Here is a 19,459-nt window from a genome sequence, read left to right as displayed (position 1 = left end):
AATCATGATTAATAAAATGTATTTTTAATAAATATATTTTTCTGTGGGAAAGTCTATTCTACACTGTATAATTCACAGTCCTGGTCACATATTGCTATATCAGTACAGACTACAGATAACTTTTTTCAGCTTTGCAACCATCAGTAGATCTGTAAAGGAAAAATAGAAATAAAGATTTATTAGAATTTGGGAACATGAACATGCAATCAGAAAATCAAATAAGCTTATTACCTTATGAGGCAGCAACATGGAGGATGTGTAATTGTTAACTGAACTGATGAACAGTTCACAAGGTGTCCCAGAAATGCTGTGACAAACTTCAAGGGGTTGTAGAGAGTGTCTCAAGGAACAAATCAAGGATAGGAATCCATGTCCGGAAACATCATCCAAAAATGCTATGGAGCGTTGAAGCAACAGGCATTGTTGCCTGCCACTAGGCCACCCCTGTGGCAGCAAACATGACTTTGTATCCTGATGGGCTGTAGGCAGAATGATGGCATTGTTGTTTGCTGTTCAGTGATTGTGACTGATTGCTACAATTGCCAGTGAAGCAGATGGAGCTAGCTGCTACGTAGACAGGCCATGTAATCTATGAATGCGATGTCCTGTTGGCTTGATGGACGATGGTTTGGAACACAGAGTTCCATCTGCATTAATTTTCTCCTGTATACCAAAAAACATTGGAGATTTTAGAGGGTGTTAGGAGAAAAATAAACTGTGAATGCAAACCTATGTATGAAAGTATCATCAACTGGAGTAACACAGCATCTTATTTATATTAGAAGAGGCCATTTTCTCCACTGGAAATCATGACAATCAGTCGTGATCACTGAATAACAAACAACATTGAGAGATAATTTTCCTATGAGGAATATTGAGGTAGCTAAAAAGTACATACACTTAGTGATAGGTATTTAATTTGGAAATGGACCCTGTGAGTTTAAAGCACTTCACAATCATAGAATGAGATAGCAATTCAGCCTGGACTGAACTGTTTTTAAGTATAGCACTCTATTTGTTTTTTTCTTAAAAAAATACTGTAAAAGCTACACAAAAAGACTGAGTGAGCAACATACACATCAGGGTATGGTGAAGATACAATGCACTGCATTTGGAAATGAAATTATGTTGGCCTCTTTTGAAAGTGGTTGTACTCTTAAAAAGAAAGGAATTAAAAATTCTAGCTGCTGCAAACAAAGAAATCTCTACATTTTTGAACCTATGCAAACAGACCCTGAAGTAAGGTAGGGGAGGCATATGTGATCACTCTTAAGATATTAATTAACCTGACACAACATTTCCTCAACAGAAGTTTGTTCTTGCAGGGTGTCATAGTTGTACAGTAGTTACATTTGCTTAAATTACATTTTTATTTAAACAAGAAGAATATGAACAATTTTTTAGTCTGTAGCTCTCTTGTCCATCATGTAGAAGATTACTTTCAATTCTGTTACAGTAAATTTCTTTGTTTTTGTTTTTATAGATTTTGTTTTGATTAATGCCATAATTGTAGTGGCTAACATCATGGCCTGACAAAAAAAAAAGTAAAGCACTCAGAAGGAGAGGAGTCAATGAAGTGAAATTTCATGGGTTGAGTGGGTACGTGATGTTATTTAAGTGACAATTGAATTGAGCCAAATTTACAAAAAACTTGTCAGTGGGATCCCTCGCCCCTTATCAGTATGATGTTGCACTCCCTCCGGCTTGGATGCGTGTAATGACTCAGTTGATTAGGGTGTCATAAATCCATTGTGTCTTCTCCTGAGCCAAACTGGTGCACAACTTTAGTAAGTAGTTCTTCATATTCTGGGCACTGGAATTGGGACAGAGGTACAATGTGAGCTGATTACCGAGTGAGGTGTTACTGTGGTTAGCACGTTGGACCTACTTTCAGGAGGACGACAGTTCAAACCTATGTCCAGACATCCTAATTTAGGTTTTCCATTTCCCTAAATCACTTCAGGCAAATGCTGGGATGGTTCCTTTGATATGGCACCGCCAACTTCCTTCCCCATCCTTCCATAAGCCAATGGGACCAATGACTTTGCTGTTTGGTCCCCTCCCCCAATCAACCAACTGAGCTGATTGCACACATATTCTAAGGGGGAAAAGTCTCAACATTACACAGATAGTTCACAGAAACATGTTCCCTGTGTGAACGAGCATTGTCCTGTTGGAATATGGCACCATGATACTGTTACATGACAGATAACACATGAGTATGCAGGATATTATGATGTACAGTTGTGCCATCTCAGCTTCCTCAATAACTATGAGCTGTGACCGGAAGTCATACCCAATGCTCCCCCACATCATGATGCCAGGAGTAAGACAACTGTGCGTCTCCAAAACACTGAAAGAATAGGATCTCTCCATGGGTTGCTGCAATGCTCACTGATGATGGTCATCCAGGATAGTACAGGACTGCAATTAATTGCTGAACACAATGTGACACCATTCATCAGCAGTCCATGCTTCCCAGTCATGACACCACTCCATACACAGCTCTTTGTGTTGTTGAGCAAATGGCATCCTATGCCTTGAACGGTAATTCCCTAGTCCAGCTGCTGCTTGTCTCCAGCCATTGATGTGAAGTGACATAGGATGTTGAACAGAAACATGCTTCAGCGACAATTTTATGGTATGGCATTGGAACCTAGTGGGCCACAGACAACGGGGATCTTGGCTTGACTGCCTAGATTGAAAGGATGATCGAAAACTGTATTAAAAAAACCTTGGTCTCAAGGTATGCTGTGCACTGACGAGATGCATGGATGTTGAGATGGAGTAGTCATTAGCAGGCAACCTCTGGGGAAACTGCCACATCTCAGTTGTATAAGACTTTCTAAGGCACGTGGGGTTCTGTCTGAGTGGACCCATATACCCCTAGCTGCTAGTGGGACTGAGATGAAACCTTTGAAATTAAACTCGTCAACTGTCAGCAGAATGGGTGTACTGCTGGCAGGTATCAATACTTCGTCAAAAGAGGGCATATGTAGCCAATCCTCCTGACTCGGGAATTAATTCAAAGACGATTAAGTAACAATGTGCATACAGCTAGCCAGAATGTGTTTTTAACAGTTATAAGGAAAGAGCACAACTCTGGAAAAGTTTCACCTTTCTATAATCAATAAGTTTAAGAGGGCATTGCTGGCACTTTAAAATCTGTCAAGCTATTGTGAAATGGGACACTGTTGGTAGAAACTCCTTGTTCCCAACACGTAAAGAAGCTCTAGAAAGCTAAATGCCTCAGGGAATAAGCAATTGAATCTGAGCTACACAACACCTTGAATTACAGCATAGGTATTGCGTCATCTAGAGATCTGGGAGATATTATTGTTGACATGCAAAATGTAATGAATAGGGTGAACAGTGATCTAGTCAAGTCAGACTCATTTATATGTACTTTCAACAGCATGAAACTTCCATGACATATCAAGGCAGATTTCGTTCACTTAAATGTATGACCCTATGTCCCCAACTCAATGTGCTGTTTTAAATGCCAGTGCTTCGTGTACGCTTCTCTCAGTTTTAAGGGTGAAGCCAGAGGTGGCAAATGTGGTAAGGATGCTCCTGAAGAAGTTATTTCTTCATCTCCTCCATAATGTGTCAACCGCTGTGGGGATCACCCTGTCTGTAGTAGGGACTGTGGTATCTTACTAGAAGAAAGAAAGACACAGGAGCTGTGGTGAAGTCAAAAACCTGTAAAGCCATGCAGCCTCCCACATTCACTACATCTTTCGATTCAGCTCCGAAAAAGTCTCTTCTGATAGCTGATGCCTCTACAGTAACGGAGGTTGTTAGTGTCAGCATTAATACTGCGATTGTAATGCAATTTAAAGCTGCATTATTTTAGAGCCCATAGACCCCCCTCCCACCAAACACGTCAGAAAAAGCCCCATTGCCGACATTGCAGAGTTCCCAGCACCTCCAGACGCAGAGTCTATCAAACAGTTTAGCACTGCCATGACCACTGCTATGATAGTTCATACAATGCTATTCCAGGCCAAAAAAGCAAATGCAGGCGAGAACAGGAGGTAAACTATCAGACCATATTGACATTATTTGATCTGATGGTTCTACTGCTTCTGCTTCAGAGCCAGTGAAATGTGAAGTTTGCCCAGTGCAACCATATCGCCCAAAGACTTATCCTCCACCCATTGCAGGCTCCCCACCCCGTCAGAGAGACAAGCTGAAAGTGGAACAACAATGATAAATGGCTTCTGTACTACAGTGGAACACGAATGGGTTCAGTAATGCGGAGGAACTGAAACTCCTAGCACAGGCATACACCCTGTACTCATGTTTACGGGAAATACATTTTAAGTTCACTGATGCCTCTGTGCTGCGGGGCTATATCCTCCACCACAAGGATGACCTCACTGAGGAAAGAGCCAAGGGGGGAATTACTGTGTTTGCCAACTACTTGCATCACTCCTCGGCTCTTCCGTTGGTTATTGACCTATAAGCAGTAGCCATTGAAGTCCATGTGGGCCAGAAGATCACTGTCCGTTCACTGTATTTACCTTCACAGGATGCAATAGACTCTGAGGCTCTCACAGACCTTGTAGAACAACTCCCCTGTTCATTTCTCGTACTGGGTGACTTCAATGCCCATAATGTATTAAGGGGCTTGAACTCAACTTGTCCTAGGCATCGAGTTTTGGTGGGCCTCATGATGTCTCAGAAGTTGTGCATCCTCAACAAGGGAAATCCCACTCACTTGTCGGCTGCTGTCAGATCATCCTCAGCCACTGACTATCTTTCTGCTCTGCAGCTCTTGCAGATTCTGCTCAGTGGGAAGCAACTGATGACCTTCATTCCAGTGACCACTTTCCTCTGTGGATCGGCTTACAGGATGGGGTATTATTAAACAGGAAGCTACTGAAATGGATGTCTGGCAGAGCTAACTATGTGCTATTCAGCCAGCTGGCTGTGTTTGAACACCAAGGCAATGTCCAGAAATGGCTGCCCTGTAACCCATCTTAGGAGGCAATCTGAACTTTGGTGGACAGCCGCATAGCAATCTGTGTCAAGTGTACTGCTCTATGATGGTTTAAATGCTGTCCAACATCAGACTACCTTGCAGCCTTTTGAGTTACAAGAGCTTGATGCATGATTACGGAGAGCAAGAAAAGGTCATGACAAGTGTACGTGGACTCTGTCAACCATTTCACTTGTTCTAAAAAAGTATGTGAAGCTGTCAGAAGGATTTCCAGTAAACACAGGTGTTTACCAACAGCAGAGGAGCTGAAACAAGGTTGTGCCCAAGCAACGTCCTACAGACATCATTCAGACGATGGCAGAGTATCTCGTAACTACTACTGCCAATGCCAGCCAATATCCAGCAGTCCACTGCTACCATAGAGAGGGGCCAGTTGGAATGCAGATCCAATAATTCTGAGTTTTACAACTACTCCATGTATGGGATGGATTTGGCACTGTCTGAAGCTCGTAACACTGCACTCAGTCATTACCAAATCCAGTACAGTATGCTTCGACATTTACAGGCAGCGTCAGAGGAAATCATCCTTGAAGGTTTTAATTTGATATGGCAGATAGGTCACTTCCCCCAATCGTGGACAGAGGCCATCTTAATACCTGTCTTCAAACCAGGAAAGGGCTGAACGTGTCCCAGTCAGTCGTTACTGGAACATCATCTTAATGAACTGATTTGGAAGATCCATGAACGAAAGGTTAACTGTCATCTGGTCTGGGTTTTAGAGACCAACCGATTCTTTAGCTGCTCTCGATGTGGATTAGGAGATTTTGATCCCCTGTCGATGCCTTATCCCTGCTACAGGCAGCTATTCAGCAGGCTTTCGTATGTATCCAACACTGTATCAGTACAGTTTTTGACATCAGTGAGATGTATGACATTACTTGGAGGCACAATATTCTAGGGCGACTCCACCAGTGGGCCTTTCATGACCGTCTACTCATCTTTATACGGTCCTTCCCATCTAAGCACTTTTTTAGGTCCTGAGTTAGTGATATGCTGTCGGATCATATTGTGCAGGAATATGGTGTTTTTCAGGGCAGTGTTGTGTTTTAAGCGTCACACTCTTTCCCAAAGCCGTAATTAGTATCACGTCTGCAATAATGAGTACTGTACAATGCTCTTTATTTGTGAACTATTTTGCAGTTTTCTGTTCCTTCTTCAGTACTGCAATGGCGACTCACCAGCTGCAACTTACAGTGAAAATGTTGGATGAGTGGTCTGCAAAGACGGGTTTTACGTTTTCTGCAGATAAGTGTGTGTGTGTGTGTGTGTGTGTGTGTGTGTGTGTGTGTGTGGCGGGGGATTACTTTTAATTTACCAGGCTTGCATATGGAGGGCACAACTCTACTTTTTAGACTCTATGAGGTTTCTGGGCCTCATTTTCTATTCCAAAATGTTGATGTTACCACATTTAAAGGACCCAAAATCCAAAGGCTCAGATGGCACTGAATGTTCTAAAGTCACAGGTTTTGCGAGGTGGACAGGGCTCAACCGGGCTATGGGTACACAGTATACAGCTCAGCGAGACCTTCTTAGTTGAAGACCCTTGGAACTATACACTATGCAGCGATCAGAGTGGCCACAGGTGCTTACAGGACAATATTCCACAGCTAATGGTGCGTCAAGCATATAAGGCTCTCACTGCTCCAAATTCACCAACCTATCAAACTGTGTTTGTCCAGCTATGGAACGCCCTTTCTCCAGTTTCCTGCGAGCAATGAGACCATTTGGAATTTGTGTGAAGCGTGAACTGCAATACTGCGGTGTGGGGCATACACAGGCTCAAATCCATGGTTTTAACCGATTACCACCCAGGTTACTGCAGAGGCCCAGAGTAATTATAGATTTAGTGCAGTACAGGAGAGACTGCACTCCTACTTATCTTTTTAGTATGATTTTTTCCAAAGTTTTAACTGAGCATCAGAACTATGTAACTGCATCCACAAATGGGTCTAAACACCGGAATTCCGTTGATTGCTCCGTTGTTTTCCCAGACAGTATCCACAAGATCCAGGTGCCTCCAGTCCTCACGGTCTTCGATGCCGAATTATCCGCGATCTTGAGGGCGCTGGAGCAGGTGAGTTGGGTCGTGCTTCCGAAATTCGTGTGTTCTGACACCCTTCACCATTTACAAAGCTTGGGGAAGGTGTTGTCTTTCCGCTGGGTATTAAGAGGAATGAAAGGGCAGATGTAGGAGCCAAGAAGGCGTGTCGTGATCCTCAGTTAGTTCAGTGTGCCATCCCCCTATATGCTATCACCTCACCGTTGAGGTACAGAGTCATAGGTTGATGGGAAGAAGACTGGCTGGAAGTGATAGACAATATGCTGCGTATGGTAAGGTTCACAACACGATCATAGTGCACCACCTTCCAGACATACAGGCAGGATGAGCTCCTCCTTCCTCATTTTAAGATAGGCCACAACCCCATAACCCATGGCTGCTCCCTCCAGTGAGAGGACCCTCCAGTGTGTGGTTCTTGTGCCGTACAGATCACTGATCGCCACATTTCACTAGGCTGTGTTTTATTTTCAGACCAGAGGGCATCGGCAGATTCGCTGACAGATCTGCCCTCTGCTTTAAGTGACATTAAAATGAATGTGGTTAGAGTTTTAAGGTTTTCTGACATGACCAGCTTGTTTCCTAAGATTTTAGGGATACGTTCTTAATTTGTCAACGGCAGTCCAAGATCGGGCTATGTCACATCCAAATTTTTTACAAATTTGAACATTGCATTATTCGACCAACGGGCCAAATGGAGACCCACAATAGGCCCCTTCCAAAGTCTGTCAGGTGCTTAAAGGGGTGTCTCTCACATTATGCGACATCTCCATGTACTTAATTGTGATCCATCAATATCTGGCACTGTTCACAACCTTTATATAACCCTTCCAAACCCATTGTCAACATTGAACACGAACAACATTAATGTACTTTGGTGTATGTTCTGTCTGCCAAAGAGAACTGCAACTCTGGGAAGTCTGATGGTGAGTATACACTCACGAGCCAAAACATTATGACCACATGCTAAATTGCTTGTTTGTCTGTCTTTGGAACAAAATACATCACTGAGTCTGCATACTAGGAATCCGACATTTTGTTGGTAAGTTTGTGGAAGTATGTGGTATTAGATGTCTACACACAGATCATGTAATTCACATAAATAACGGGCCGCTGATTTGCGTACGCGATGATGACGGCCGATAGCGACCTAGATAAGTTCCACAGGATTTACATCAGGCGAAATTAGTCGATGAGACATCAACTTGAGTTCACGGTAATGCTACTCAAACCACTGTACAACGGCTCTGACAACGATACGGACAATTATACTGCTGAAACGTGAATCACTATCGGGGCAAACATCCAGCATGAAGGGATTCAGGTGGCTCACAACAGCCAGTGTGTCATTACTAGCACAGGTCCCATTCAAGCGCAGGACAATCTCTCCCATAGCATAATATGGCTCCCACCAGCCTGCATCCGTGGCGCGGCGGACGTTTGGAGCGACCGTTCACCTCAATGACAGCGTTTGTGGAGACGACCATCGACCTAGTGTAGCAAAAATGTGATTCACCCTAAGGGCCGACACGATTCCTTTGATCGACGGTAGAATCCGCATGATCCCATACCCAGGGCAATCGTAATTGACGATGTCGTAGGGTCAAAATGTGACACGTAAGAGTGGTCTGCTGCGGAGCGCCATGCTCAACAATGTACGGTGAACTGTGTGCTCCAAAACACTTGTGCATGTACCAGCATTGTGCTCTTTCGGCAGAAATGCCACAGTTCACCATCTATCCTACTTTACAGAACAGACAAGCCTCCGAACGCCACGTTCTGTGAAGAGTCGTGGACGTCCAACCACTTAGCGCCTAGTGATAATTACACTGTCCTACCTCTTTCCGAAGAAGCTCAGGATGGTAGCACGTGAACATTCAACCATCTTCGCCGTTTTCGAGATACTCGTTCACAGGCTCTGCGTAATAATAATCTGCCTTTTGTCAAAGTTGCATATCTCAATGGATTTCCGCAGTTGCAGCCCATATCTTGGCTTGGGTGATCCTCCGTCCGTGTCTGCACCGCTAACATACTTTCGTTCCCATGTCACGTGCACAGAGTGCCACCAGGCGGCATATAACGTCACGGTGGGCCGTGATCCTAATGTTTTGACTTATCAGTGTGTGTATGAAGTTACATTGTCATTTGGCCAAGTCTCCTGAGTGCCTCTCTCTTTTGGTCAGGTGGTGTATGTACTCAACATCAGTATAATAATAACAAAAATTTTAGTTAAATGATTTGAAATTACTAAACAGATTACATCATTGTCACCACAGCAAATAATGAAAATAGTTATGTTTCTGGCTAACCTTTCGTTACAATATTGCGCCTATTTATGTAAATTTTTTTTATCTTTTTTGTACTTTGCCTGCATTAATTGTAACTGAATGAAAGCTAAATCGTACTACAAGTCCGAGCTGTAGCACACAGATCATAAACCTTCCACATATTCCTAAAAACCTACCCGATCCATCTGATCTAGTATCTTTTGTTAGAATGGCCATCTTGTACTGCAGCAGGTTTTATCTATGCTTCAACAGCCACAAAGAGAAAATATCACTTTCTGCGATAGGAGAGAGTGAAAAGACATGTAGTACTTCACGGTCGAAAAGTTGTCTTGTGCAGAAATTAGCACCTCCTCCATCTTTACGTGGTGCACACAGAGCAACAGGCAGTAACAGGGTTACAAAATCTGTAAATCAGTTGACATGACTGCAGAGTAAGGTGTCAAACAGGAGAGATGAGGACAGTTTTGGTTCAGTCCGAGGGTACTGAAGAGTTGGTTCTACCGGTCAGCATGACTGTACTTTTCGGAGGACCCCAAGACCCATCTGGTCGAATGGTGGTCATGAGTTACTACACTTTATTCAAACAGCGAACAGCTTTTGCTTTCATAACGTACTTATTCGACTTTAATTATACCACAGAACATTAAAAAATAGAGGACACGAAGATAATGGAATACATTCATTAATACGATAACATGTTAAGCTTTGTAATAAAAAAAGAACTGGAACACGCTGTTTTAATATTTTTTTTATAGTCTGAGTATGTAGCATCTTTTTGCTGGTTATTGTCGTAGTTTTCCAATAGGGTGCTTCTCAGCCGTTCTGTTTTTTTCTTCTATGTCCGAGTTTTAATCTCTAGCGGCAGCGTAACATTATACACACATGAACAAAAATATATTTTATGAATTTTTTGTTGCTTTATTTTCTAACTCGTTGCGTGCACTCACGCGAGGAGGTACACAAGAACGTCGTTTATCCGGCTGTCATTAATCTGGATTTCCGGTTTATCGGGATTTATTTTTTGTTTCCATTTCGTTTTAATAATGCCGCATACGGAGATAATGCCGCAGATGGAAAAACTAATGGTTTACCTAGAACGTCAGTCGGGAACAACTACAGCTGAATTGATGTTACTGAAACGCGTACGCGATCACGCTGCTCTCAAACGCCACACAAGTTTGAAACAAAAGAAACTTACCCACTATTTTAGTAAATAAAGTGAGTAGTCTGCAGTAACTGTAGAGTTTAAGTGGCAAAAAGGTGTTTCTTGTTAGCCGCAAAATAAAAGGTTTTTATATAGTAGTACCTGTTAGAGTTTTTACATTTAGTAGAATATTTCCGAATTCTCGGTAATCCGCTTTACATCCGGCTCCATCTAGTTCGGATAAACGAGGTTCTTACGTAGTTTCAGATAATTAACTAAAAAAGTGGCATCCGTAGACATATTAATAACGTAAAAAGATGTACTTTGCAGACTTTAATGAAATATATCAACGCTTCATATATGAAACATACCTCCAAAAACTGCTGCCGGTCGTTGTGGTCGAGCGGTTCTAGGCGCTTCAGTCCGGAACCTCGCGCCTGTCACGGTCGCAGGTTCGAATACTGCCTCGGTCGTGGATGTGTGTGATGTCCTTAGGTTAGTTAGTGCTCAGAGCCATTTGAACGATTTGGAAAACTACTGAATGGGTAACTATCTAACCTGTAAGATACAATACGCTTCGTATACTTCGTACCAAATTTAGTCATCATGACGCGACACATCTCAAACTCAGAATCAGTTATGTAATAAATAGCAGATTGAAAATCTTACCTCCCCTCGCCTCCCCCCCCCCCCCCCCCCCCCCTTCTGGTAAATTTATTGGGACCCTCATTTCTACCGCAACGATAACCGTAAACGAAACAATTTTTAAGTTATCGCAGTAATAAAGAAGTTGATCTACGTCTTCCCAGATTGTGTGCGGCGGATGTCCTCTCAACTGCTACTGCAGAGACGGTGTGGGATTTGGCAGTCCTTGACCTGCTGAGATCATTCCCGCTTGAGAAGAGAGCGCAGGAGGTGATGAATGGTACAGGCCTGCACCCGCTGTATGCAGAGGCCATGCAAAGTGCAGCGCAGGAAATGAGCGCTGCGGAAGACGTCTGCAAATCCGGCACTTGCATCCTGTCGCTTTCCTCTCGCTGCCTGTGGCCCTCAGGCAGCTGGGCCTCACGAGAGCATAGAGAGCAATGCCGACTCACATTTACGGAAGGTCACTACGAAATGTAGCTGTCTTACCACCTCTAAGTGTCGGGTTTCTTCTAGCTTGTTGCATGTTACCCATCCGCTATGAAGCTCAGGAGCTCCCAGGTTTCAGATCAGTAACTTTAGGACTGGAGGAAACGAGACAACGGAAGCAATCAATAAATTTTGTTATTTGGGCAGCAAAATAAATAGCAAAGTCTGAAGTAGAGAGATCATAAAATGTAGACTGACAGTAGCAAGAAAAACTCTTCAGAAAAGGAGAAATTTGTTAACATCTAATGTACACTTAAGAGTTAGGAAGCCTTTCCTCAGGATCTTTGTCTGGAATCTAGTGAGGAAAAGAAATGTGATCGACAAACAGTTCGAACAGTAAGAAAACTGAAGCTTTAGAAATATGATGCTGCAGAAGAATGCTGAAGATTGTCTGGGTGGATGGGATGACTGCTGAGAAAGTACTAAATCGAATCGGAGAGGAACGAAATTTGTGAGACATATTGAGTTCTAAGCAAAGAAGGGAAAGCAGAAAGGTGGAAAGAGTATATAGAGGGTCTATACAAGGGCAATGTACTTGAGGACAATATTATGGAAATGGAAGAGGATGTAGATGAAGATGAAATGGGAGATATGATACTGCATGAAGAGTTTGACAGAGCACTGAAAGACCTGAGTCGAAACAAGGCCCCGGGAGTAGACAACATTCCATTAGAACTACTGACGGCCTTGGGAGAGCCAGTCAAGACTAAACTCTACCATATGGTGAGCAAGATGTATGAGACAGGGGAAATACCCTCAGACTTCAAGAAGAATATAATAATTCCAATCCCAAAGAAAGCAGGTGTTGACAGATGTGGAAATTACCGAACTATCAGTTTAATAAGTCACAGCTGCAAAATACTAACGCAAATTCTTTACAGACGAATGGAAAAACTGGTAGAAGCCAACCTCGGGGAAGATCAGTTTGGATTCCGTAGAAATGTTGGAACACGTGAGGCAATACTCACCTTACGACTTATCTTAGAAGAAAGATTAAGGAAAGGCAAACCTACGTTTCTAGCATTTGTAGACTTAGAGAAAGCCTTTGACAAAGTTGACTGGAATACTCTCTTTCAAATTCTAAAAGTGGCAGGGGTAAAATACAGGGAGCGAAATGCTATTTACAATTTGTACAGAAATCAGATGGCAATTATAAGAGTCGAGGGACATGAAAGGGATTCAGTGGTTGGGAAGGGAGTGAGACAGGGTTGTAGCCTCTCCCCGATGTTATTCAATCTGTATATTGAGCAAGCAGTAAAGGAAACAAAAGAAAAATTCGGAGTAGGTATTAAAATCCATGGAGAAGAAATAAAAACTTTGAGGTTCGCCGATGACATTGTAAGTCTGTCAGAGACAGCAAAGGACGTGGAAGAGCAGTTGAACGGAATGGACAGTGTCTTGAAAGGAGGGTATAAGATGAACATCAACAAAAGCAAAACGAGCATAATGGAATGTAGTCGAATTAAATTTGGTGATGCTGAGGGAATTAGATTAGGAAATGAGACACTTAAAATAGTAAAGGAGTTTTGCTATTTGGGGAGCAAAATAACTGATGATGGTCGAAGTAGAGAGGATATAATATATAGACTGGCAATGGCAAGGAAAGCGTTTCTGAAGAAGAGAAATTTGCTAACATCGAGTATAGATTTAAGTGTCAGGAAGTCGTTTCTGAAAGTATTTGTATGGAGTGTAGCCATGTATGGAAGTGAAACATGGACGATAAATAGTTTGGACAAGAAGAGAATAGAAGCTTTCGAAATGTGGTGCTACAGAAGAATGCTGAAGATTCGATGGGTAGTTCACATAACAAATGTGGAGGTACTGAATAGAATTGGGGAGAAGAGTAGTGTGTGGCAGAACTTGACAAGAATAAGGGACCGGTTGGTAGGTCATGTTCTGAGGCATCAAGGGATCACAAATTTAGCGTTGGAGGGCAGCGTGGAGGGTAAAAATCGTAGAGGGAGACCAAGAGATGAATACACTAAGCAGATTCAGAAGCATGTAGGTTGCAGGAGGTACAGGGAGATGAAGAAGCTTGCACAGGATAGGGTAGCATGGAGAGCTGCATCAAACCAGTCTCAGGACTGAAGACTACAACAACAACAACATTGAGTAAACGGTGGGATCAGTTGATAGGACACGTCTTGAGGCATCAAGACATCGTAAACTGGTAGTGGAGGGAAGAGTGGGAGGTAAAAATTGCTGAGGGAGGCCAAGACTTGAATACAGTAAACAAGTTCAGACGGATTTAAGTGCCAGTAGTTAGACAGATATGAAGGAGCTTGCACAGGTTAAACTAGTGCGGAGAGCTGCATTAAAACAGACTCCGGACTGAAGACCACAACAAAAAAGTAACTATACGGATACTGTCTTGAAAAGTGGTTGTGAGATAAACTTAAACAAAAGTGAAACTAGGGTAATTGAATGTAATCGAATTAAAGCGGACTGTGATGAGGGAATTACATTATCAAAAGATGCACTAAAAGTAGAAGATGCGTTTTGCTATTTGGGCGGCAAAGGAAGTGATAAAAGGCAAAGGTAGAGAGCATATGATCTGTTAACATTGAGTATAAGTTAAACCTTAGGAAGTTATTCTGAAGTTTTTGCCTGGAGTCTAGCTCTGTACATAAATGTAATGTGAACGATAAACAGTTCAGACAAGAAACCATAGAAATTTCTGAAACTTTGAAGGTAAGTTGGGTAGCTCGAATAATTACTCTGGTGGTGGTGAATGAGACTGGGAGAAAATGAAAACGAGTTGTCAGTTTGATGAAGGAGGGAAATGTGGAGATTAAAAATTATAGTAGGAGACCAAGGCTTAAATACAGTATGCAGGTTCAGATGGATGTAAGTTTCTGTAGTTATCCACAGTTGAAGAGGCTTGGGCAGGATAGACTAGCATGGAGAGTGCATCAGAGCATTCTTTGGACTGAAGAATGCAACAACAACAAAAATGGAATGTCTTTCTTGGTGATGCCAAGGATATTTCTTTGTGGCTGTTGAGTTTCAGCCGTAGTAATATTTTTTGTGTCAATCCTATGTTTGGATTCCATGGCTAAATTGTAATCAACAACAACAACAAGGACTGGAATATCTTTCTTGGTGGTGCCAATTTCTTCGTGACTGGAGGTGAGTCTCATGTGTAACAACACTTTCCTGCTGGTTAGATGCAGCTCCTCATTCCTTTTCCTTGCCATCTATCTTCTTCAATCCAACGAGACTGTTGCATTCTACATCATCGAACATCTGTCTTATACACTCATATGCAAGCCTGTCCCTGTGATAATTTCCTTCCACCGTTGCTAGAACTACTGCTTTCTGTGGTGTCACTGCCAGACACCACACTTGCTAGGTGGTAGTCTTTAAATCGGCCGCAGTCCGTTAGTATACGGCGGACCCGCGTGTCGCCACTATCAGTGATTGCAGACCGAGCGCCGCCACACAGCAGGTCTAGAGAGACTTCCTAGCACTCGCCCCAGTTGTACAACCGACTTTGCTAGCGATCGTTCACTGACAAAATACGCTCTCATTTGCCGACACGATAGTTTAACATAGCCTTCAGTTACGTCATTTGCTACGACCTAGCAAGGCGCCATTACCAGTTACTATTGATACTGTAATAATGTACTGTCAAGACCGACGTTCTTCATTAACGGATTAAACTTAAGTATTCCACCATCTACGTCCGTTTTTCTAAATTCTAATTTCCTTGTCCTGTTCCAGACCTCACGCCAGCGTGCGTGAGCTAAAACACGTGCCTTTTGGCTTCCCCTAGTAAAACGGTGTTGGCTCTCCTGCCAACCCCAACATTGGCGACGAGGATGGGATTGTGCTTTTGAGTGTCAATTTGGACTCCCTTATTCAGATACTATGGTACGTGATGCAATTGCACAGAACGTTTCTGATGTTCGTATAAGGGAACAGATTTTGAAACTAGTCAATCCCTCCCTTCAACAAGTGATGGACATATTGGATCGGCAGGACACACTTGACTTTGCTCAGGAATCATTTGAAACTTCACCAGCAGTGTGTCATGTTAACCGGCCCGCCGGGCAAGCTGCACGGAATAGTAAACAGCCCTTGCGCCCGGCACGCCGCTGCCACCAGGCTCTCAGCCACGTGTACCGCGCCGGCAAGCAAATGCAGTGCTAAAATCATGCTCGCGGTGTGCTACTAGACATTCGCGTGAGAATTGCCCATCACGCCAGGCTATCTGCTTTTTCTGTAATAAAAAAGGACATGTTCAGACTGTTTGGCAGATAGAGCTCAGATCGGACACTCACAACCATTACAGGCCCTTTGCTTCGCGCCAAATTCGAACCCAGGATACTCCGGCTCGTGAAACTTCGCCCATGGAAATTCATGTAGTTCATTCCACTCCGCTCAGTGCCACTCTCTCTAACAGTGACTGTGTTCATCCCACAAATAGTGTGCATCAACATCGCCGGAAATCCCGTCAAGTCCCAAGTGATTATGTGCCAGTGTCAGTTCACGTTGCACGAGACAGTCGCTCTTGTCATCAGCAGGACAATAAACTTTTTGTAGACTTGGACATTAACGGCAAAGTGATACCATTCCAGCTCGATACCGGAGCTGCAGTTTCACTGATCAATCAAGAGATGTACAAACAGCTAGGCACACCTCCGTTGCGTGCCGCAAATGTTAAGTTAACTAGTTATTCAGGTCAAGATATCCCTGTATTAGGACAGTGCAGCCTTCTTGCAACATACAAAGAACAAACAAAACTTGTGTCGTTTTACATCCTTCGTTCTTCTTATGCAGTGAAGTCGTTTGCTTTCGATTTATTTCAGTTGTTTAACTTGTCTATCGTAAATGAGGTCCTATCAGTGAACCAGACTGTGTCTACAGACAGTGTTTCTCGTCAATGTGAAGAATTTGCAGACATTTTTGCACCGGGCCTTGGTTGCACTACGAACTATAAAGCACATTTGGAACTGAAAGTAAATGCGCAACCGAAATTTTTCAGAGCGCGCATTGTTCCCCACGCATTGCGTGATGAGGTCGCAAAAACATTACACGATTTGGAATCACAAAGTGTAATTGAACGTGTGCAGCCTTCTCTCTGGGCATCACCCTTAGTAATTTTGCCAAAAGCTTCCGGTAAATTGAGACTTTGTGTGGACTTCAAGGCAACAGTGAATCCACAACTAGTGATTGCAACTTTTCCTTTACCCCGCCCAGAAGATCTTTTTGACAAACTGTGCCCGGGTAAATATTTTTCGAAGTTGGACCTAGCAGATGCGTACTTGCAAATATCGGTGGACGAAGACTCCCAGCGCATTTTGGTGGTTAGTACGCATCTTGGTTTGTATCAATTCAAACGACTGCCATTCGGGTGTGCATCCGCCCCTGCATTATTTCAGCAATATCTCCAAACTGCTTGTGCGTCGGTCCCTACTGCAGCAAACTATCTGGACGATATTGTGATCTCCGGAAAGACGGAAGAAGAACATTTAGCCAATCTCAGAACATTATTTCAGGTCTTGCGACAAAATGGTCTTCGCTTGCGGAAGGACAAATGTGTGTTTTTTGCTCTGGACTTGCCCTACCTGGGACATGTACTCAATGCCCAAAGCAAACATCCCAGTCCCGAGCACCTCCGTGCCATACAAGACTTGCCTTAGCCGCAGAATTTGAAGCAGCTACAGAGTGTGCTGGGAAAAATCAACTATTATCATAAATATATCCCGCATGCCTCTTCCATTTCAGCTCCGCTTCATCGCTTACGCCGTAAAGGTGTTCCGTTCGTCTGGACGACGGAATGCGAACGCGCCTTTCGCCAGTTGAAATCGGCGTTGCTTTCCAATACTTGCCTTACGCCATTCGATCCCCAGAAGCCCCTTTTGTTGATGGTGGATGCATCGGATTTCGGGATCGGTGCTGTGCTTGCGCAAAAAGATGGATCGCACGATCGCCCTATTGCCTTTGCGTCCAAATTGCTCTCGTCTGCGCAAAGAAATTATTCACAGATCGAGAAAGAAGCATTCTCTCTCGTATTTGGTGCTACAAAGTTTCATGATTTCTTGTATGGTCGTCACTTTACCATCATCACAGACCACAAACCTTTGACATCGCTTTTTCATCCGAACAAGCCTGTACCTCCACGTACAGCGCAGAAATTCATTCACTGGCCTATTTTCCTCTCGCAGTACCGCTACGATATCTTGTATCGGTCCACTGCTAAGCACGGAAACGCCGATGCGTTGTCCCGTTTGCCTGTTGCTGAGGATAGAGCATTCGATTCCTCCGAACTTGCTCGCATGTTCATTGATACGGAAACCGATGACGTGGTCGACTCGTTTCCCATTGATTTTCGTCGTGTAGCTACAGCCACAGCTGCTGACCCTGTCCTTGCTACCGTTCTGCGTTTTGTTGCTACGCAATGGCCCTTGTCAAAGTCACGGATCGGGGATCCGTTGGTTCGCCGATTTTTTTGCTCACAAGGAGAGACTTTTTGTTCGACGTGGTGTTTTGCTGTTGCGTTCTGATAATGATCAGTCCAGGGTCGTGGTCCCACGTTCGTTACAGTCCTCTGTCTTACAGCTTCTCCACCAAGGACATTGGGGTATAGTGAGAACGAAACAACTTGCTCGTCAGCACTGTACTTGGTTCGGAATCGATGCCGCGATTACGAATATGTGCTCTTCTTGCATGGTGTGTGCCGAACAACAATCAGCGCCACCGCGGAAATTCTTTGCATGGCCAAAAGCCACTTCCCCTTGGCAACGCTTACACATCGATTTTGCTGGTCCATTCTGGAATGCTTGATGGTTGGTTTTGGTAGATTCATTCAGTAATTTTCCTTTTGCTGTCCGGATGTCTTCCACGACGTCATCTGCCACCATCCAAGCGTTATCTTCTATCTTTTGCATTGAAGGTCTTCCACAGACTATTGTTTCCGACAATGGCCCACAATTCATGTCCGCAGAATTTCAGTCATTCTGCAAGGCCAATGGTATTCAACATCTGACGTCCGCGCCGTTTTCGCCACAGTCAAACGGTGCCGCTGAACGATTGGTCAGGACTTTCAAGTCACAGATGTTGAAGTTAAAAGAGTCGCATTCTCGGGAGGATGCGTTATTGCTCTTTTTGTCTTCGTATCGCTCTCAGCCCCCGAGATGGTCGCTCTGCGGCTGAGTTGCTCCACGGTCGTCATCATCGAACCTTGATGTCTTTGCTACATCCGCCGCATCATGTTCCTGTGCAGCGGCAGACACCTGCTTTTGCTCCAGGCGACGTTGTCTACTATCGTCACTACCAAGGTTCACGGCGTTGACTCGAAGGGCGCATTCTTCGCTGCCTCGGACGCGCTATGTATCTGGTTTTGGGGGCCTCTGGTGAGGTGCTCCGGCATCTCAACCAGCTGCGCCTCTGTCGTCGCACGGGATCTGCCGCTCGCCGTCTGCTTTCAGCGACGGTGCCGTCCGGTCAGCGCCCTGGGGACCCATCTACTGGCTCGCCTCAGCCCCATGTGTTACCGACGCTGCCTTCCATTTTGCCCCATGACGACGCGCCGCCGCCGCCTGTTCTCCCGCCGGCGACGCCCGCAGTGGACGCGTCGCTGCAACCGCCGGGCGCCTCCCTGGGTCACGCGCCGCCGATGGCTTCCCGTGACCAGTTGTCCTCCGACATCGACCTCTTGACCGCTCAGGACCATATGTCGTCTTCGCCCGTCGGGTGCCCCGGCCCGATGGAGGTCAACCCTTCGGCCCCTCCTGTCTCTCTGCGGGCGCATACACCGGATGTTGACGTGCACCCTGGAGCAGGTTTTCAGGCGTTTCCTAGCTCCCCGCGGTCCGAATGGCAGGGTG

Source organism: Schistocerca americana, chromosome 2 (genome assembly GCF_021461395.2).
Source record: "Schistocerca americana isolate TAMUIC-IGC-003095 chromosome 2, iqSchAmer2.1, whole genome shotgun sequence".
NCBI lineage: Eukaryota > Metazoa > Arthropoda > Insecta > Orthoptera > Acrididae > Schistocerca > Schistocerca americana.
Note: the sequence above shows the minus strand (reverse complement) of the source record.